Source organism: Apium graveolens, chromosome 2, assembly GCF_009905375.1.
Source record: "Apium graveolens cultivar Ventura chromosome 2, ASM990537v1, whole genome shotgun sequence".
In the NCBI taxonomy this organism is placed as follows: domain Eukaryota; kingdom Viridiplantae; phylum Streptophyta; class Magnoliopsida; order Apiales; family Apiaceae; genus Apium; species Apium graveolens.
This window is the reverse complement of record NC_133648.1, coordinates 308,496,622-308,502,663: the sequence shown is the minus strand read 5'-3', so window position 1 is coordinate 308,502,663 and position 6,042 is coordinate 308,496,622.

Genomic DNA, 6,042 nt, shown 5'->3' with positions numbered 1-6,042 from the left:
TTGTGGAAAGATGGTGTCGAAACTTATGATTCCCTGACCAGCGAGAATTTTAATTTACGAGCAAGCGCGTTGTGGATAATAAGCAATTTTCCGGGGTACTCTATGTTATCAGGCTGGAGTACGAAGGGGAAACTAGCATGTCCAGAGTGCCATTACGAGACTTCTTCTGTTTATTTGAAACATAGAAAAAAAATTGTCTACATGAATCATAGAAAGTTTCTTGATCCGACACACGAGTGGAGGCTAGATAAGAAGAGATATAATGATGAAATGGAAATGGGGAATAGTCCAGTGTCATTAACAGGAACAGAAATTGAAGAGTTATTATGGGGGTATGAAAATCAGTTTGGAGATAAGACCCGGAGGAAGCATAAAAGGGTTTGCCCTTTAAAAAAACAATATTTTTTTATCTGCCCTACTGGTGTCATAATCCGCTTCGACATAACTTGGACTCCATGCATATAGAGAAGAACATATGCGATAAAATATTAGGTACTTTGCTTAATATAAGTGGCAAGTCGAAGGATCACCTAAATGCTCCATATGATTTACAGGATCGGGGCATAAGAAAGCCTCTTCATCCTATTAAAAGTGACGATGGAAAGCATATTGAAATTATGGCAGCGATATTTGACATGACAAATAAGGAAAAAGAAAATTTTGGCAGCCTATTGAAAAATGCCAAATTTCCTTATGGTTGTGCCTCAAATGTAAGTCGGTATGTGCACATAAAAGAGAGAAAGGTGGTGGGGTATAAGAGCCATGATGCTCATTTCATACTCCACTATTTATTGCAATTTGCCGTAAAAATACATTAAAACCCGAGGTCGCATTACCGATGATCAGGTTGGGTTCATTTCTTCGCGGTCTGTGGAGCAAGGTGGTAGAATTAGATGATATCAAGAAGTTGTAAATAGAAATTGTGGTAATACTTTGTGAATTTGAAATGATTTTTACAGAGCCATTTTTCGATATTATGGTCCAGTTGCCTGTACATCTATGCAGAGAAGTAGAATACGATGGACTTTATATATGGTCGTATTTACGCGGTCGAATTTAGTACTAATTACAACGGAATAAATACAACCGTATTTATATACAACCGTATACGGTTGAGTTAGGCGTGCTCTTAAATTCAACCGCATTCGGTCGAATTTAGCCTTATTAATTACAACCGAATAAATACAATCGTATATATATGCAAACGTATACGGTTGAATTTAGCCGTGCTCCTAAATTCAACCGCATTCGGTCGAATTTAGCCTTGCCAAAAAATGGAGGGAATTTTCCCGCCAGCGAATTTCGTACTAAATTCAACCGATTTCGGTCGAATTGTTTTTAAAAATGGCGGAAAATTTCTGGAAAAAAATATAGAATAAAATTTACACGAAATTTATATTTAGTTCTTGCAAAAAAAGATTATTATGGTTGTTACATATTTATCTTTCAATTAATAATTATAGTTTGAGTTTCTAAAATTTATTTTAAAAAAGAAAACCAAATATATTTATTTTTTTCTAAATTTTTTGTCATATCACTAAAATATACAGATCTTGACATCCGTATGGTTGGATCATTCATTAATATTTTTAAAAATATCGAATCATCAATATGGGATTAAACACTATTTAGAAGTACTACTCAAATTACTAGTTCACTGTTAAAAAAGCAAACCAATATATTTATTTTTTTCTAAAATTTTTGTCATAACACTAAAATATACAGATCTTGACATCCGTACGGTTGGATCATTCATTAATATTTTTAAAAATATTGAATCATTAATATGGGATTAAACACTAGTTAGAAGTACGGGTCAAATTACTAGTTGACTGTTAAAAAAGCAAACCAAATATATTTGTTTTTTTCTAAAATTTTTGTCATATCACTAAAATATACAGATCTTGACATCTGTACGGTTGGATCATTCATTAATATTTTTAAAAATGTCAAATCATCAAACCTTAAGGAGGATCTAACCTTAAGGATGTCAGCATCTATATATTTTAGTGATATGATAAAAAAATTTAGAAAAAAATAAATATATTTGGTTTACTATTTTAACAGTCAACTAGTAGTTTGACCGGTACTTCTTACTAGTGTTTAGTCTCATACTTATGTTACGATTTTTTAAAAATTGTTTATGAATGATCCAACCTTAAGGATGTCAAAATCTATATATTTTAGTGATATGATAAAAAATTTAGAAAAAAATAAATGTATTTATTTTCCTATTTTAATAGTCAACTATTAGTTTGACTAGTACTTCTTACTAGAGTTTAGTCCCATACTGATATTTCGATTTTTTAAAAATTGTTTATGAATTATCCAACCGTACGAATGTCAAGATCTATATATTTTAGTGATATGACAAAATATTTTAAAAAAAATAATTGTATTTGGTTTATTATTTTAACAATCAACTAGTAGTTTGACCAGTACTTCTTACTAGTGCTTAGTCTCATACTGATGTTTCGATTTTTTTAAAATTGCTTATGAATGATCCAACCTTAAGGATGTCAAGATCTATATATTTTAGTGATATGATAAAAAAAATTAAGAATTTTTAATCATTTGACCTTGATTAGTTTAACAAATATAGTTGAATTGAGACAGTTTTTTTCAACTTTGAGAAAAATAAGATAACGACTCATTGAACTAAAAATGGTTAATTTGAGAGTGTTTTTTTCAATTTTGAGTGAGCGACTCAGTACATACTAAACATGTATAACAAGAGAATAGTTTTTTGACTTCTATAATAATTATATTTATTCAACAATTCAAAATAATTGAAAATATTAAAAATAAATTAAATATTATTTTAAAAGGCCGCTGCAAAACGCGGTTTAGTAAACTAGTTCCTTGTATACTATTATTTCATAAGAATTATTATACAATAACATTTAAAATATCAAATAAACTAATTTATAATTTTGAAAAGCAAATTTAAATAGTAAATATTATTTTTATAATGCTTTCTCAATACTTCTAATAAAAGAGTTATTAGTTTTAAAAACTAAAGCCCACTTATATCCTCATTTTATGACCCACGACCATGAAAATAAAGCACAAAACTAACGCACTCTGTTTATATTAAACCCACAAACCCTAATTATACATCCCCAATCTTCATACCATCCGCTTACAACAAATCTCATCACTAGTTCTTACATAAATTAGGGGAAATTGAATGAGGTCTGGTAGGGTTTGGAAAGGGGGAGATATACATATAAATAGTTGTGTGTATAGGAGCCAACTAGTCTTTCACGCAGCTGACCACCGATTTCATCGACCACTCCTAATTCTTTCAGCGGTAGGATTGTTTCTAAGCCCTTGTAAAATTATACATGTAATTATTTTTGTCTATAATTTCTCACTCATCTTGTTATAATTATTAACACTTTCAAAATTAAGGAGAGAGTACAATGGCGGTTCCAGCATTAACGAAAATGATGGTGAAGAAGAGGGCCCGGAAGTGTTAGAGCCCATGGAGAAAGCAAATTAAATTCTTGGGTCTTGATTATGAAAGTCAAATTATTGTGTAAATTTTGATTGTATTTTCTGTGTTCTCTTAAAGTTTGTTCTTGAGTTTTTTGTTCGATTTCGATCGGAATTTGCTTTGTAGAGATATTATGAAGTTGTTATTTTTTTACGTCTAATTTGTGTAACGATTTGCTATACAATACAGACTAAAAACTGTGTTTGTGGTTGGAATGCGGCTGCCTGAATGTGACCGGATTTGGGCAAGTCACCGGATTCTGAAAACTTTCGGTTTTTGGCGGGTTTTTTTAAATTGGTGTTCACTATTTCAACCGATTACAGTTGAATTTAAATTTTGCAGTTTCTGGGCGGGGTTTTTGATTTTTTTTTAAAAAAAAATTAATTTTTTGGGTGGGATTTTCAAAATTTTAGCGAAAATCGAATTTGACCGCTTTCGGTCAAATTTAAGCGGTTGCATTTAGCTGGTCATATTTAGCCGGTTGTAATTAGCCAGTTGTATTTAATATAAATACAACCTATTTACTAAATATTACTCGAGCGAATACAACCGGTTGTATTTAGTTAAAAACGGCCGGATTCGGTTGTATTTAGCTAAATACAACCGTTTTTTGACTGGTTGTATTTAGCCATTTTTTTTGTAGTGTGTGGACATCTAAATTTTCTTGAGGATGAGGCTTTAAGACTTTTCTTTGCACATTCTAAGTGATATGCAGCTTCACAATTTTGAAGAGAGCATTTCAGTTTATTGCCGGAGTAGACAAATGTCCGGCAAATGTGACACTTGATGTGAAATGGGTACACACATTAAATAGATATTAGGGCTTCCATGTTAGACTTGTTTGATTAAGAAAAAGTGAAAAAATAGAATATAAATGAGTTAAGTAATTAGATCGGCTTCCATGATATAACAAGAAATATTCCAAAAAAGATAAATCTTAAAATCCTAGAGGATCTTGAACGATACATGCGGCTTATGCCTCTATCGAACAAAAGCAAAATATTGTTAGTGCGGTGGGGGTAGCAGATACTTTGGAGATCAATATGGCGAATAAGGTCAAGAAAAATGAATGTTAATGATGATGCTTTGAAGGATGTAGAGGAGTGACCCATTTTTGAGTGACCTGTTTCTCTATACGAAGGAAATTATGAGAATTTCAAGAGGTTTGCATGTACAACCTAGTGAGTGTTCTATAAATACGGACCTTTAGTTAATTTAGGCATATATCAACCATTTTTATATCTTCACTCTCGTAATATGGAATATCATTCAATCTTACTCTTGAAACGGTCAAGATAAACGTCCACGGAGCAACACCTTTATTTTATACCATTTCAAAATTGGCAATGGTAATATAGGTACGGTGATCATGAATGCTAAGAGAGAATTCTTGAAGTTGTCAACTAGTGTCCTGCCCCTGAACACTTCTCTGGAAAACAAGTCGAACGCCATTCATCACAAGCTAATTGAAGCAGACAACTATAAGGATATTATATTGAGATGATCTATATGGAATGCCAAAAAGAGTTCTAAATGATGTGTCATGACACTCGTTTTGGCACTCCAATGGATTTGGACCGAGGGAAGTGCCCAACAAAGTTTTCCACATTTAACACCCTACAAAATATGTATATAGCAACTCACTAAAGCTATATACCTACGTATCTAGTTTTAATTACACTCTTGAATGACGATGCAGAAAAATTTGAGTGCCAAACATTGGATGCATATTTCGGTACCATTCATGAAAAATGAATGTGGTAACTTGTGAAACAATTAAAAACATGTCTACTTGTAACCATTGTTCTGAAAATAAGCCGATAATAGGGATTAGGACGGGTCCAGTTTAGATTAATTGGAAATCAGGTCAAAATGTGATTTTGCCGATTAAGTTAAAAATCGGTTAGTTCGGGTCACAAATCAATCAGTTAATAAAAAAAATTAAAAGAAAAATTGAAATTCAAAATAATAGTATATTAAATTACATTGACAATCATATGCCCCTAAATCTTAATCTCTAATAACTGAATAAGTTTCTTCGATTAAATTACTCTTATTTTTTTCTAAAATTTTACTCGATTGATTAATTCATTTCACAATACCATGTAGTTAATTTTCTATCACAAATTTATTCTAACTATTAAGTAGTGAGTATTAATTATTTATGTATAACTCATTTATTAAATTTGTATACTTAAATATCAAATATGAAGTAATGATATGTGACATTATTTTTGTAAATTTTATGAAAGTTTATTGAAATTTAAATAGGTAATTTGATTAATTAAATTTCTTCCGATTAATAAATCCGATTAATCGTCGATTATCCGATTAATATCACTGAAAGATACCTCCATCGATAATGCCAATTTCCGAATTTTAAAACGGTGCTTGTAACTAACTAAGAAACTAAAACTTTTTTGAAAAGCCAATAGCTGATTAATAAACCCGGTAGGTAAAAAAAGGTATATACTTAGAAACTAAAACTTAAAACTAAGAACATTTTCAATGAGGTGTCAATTATACATAAAATCATACATAAT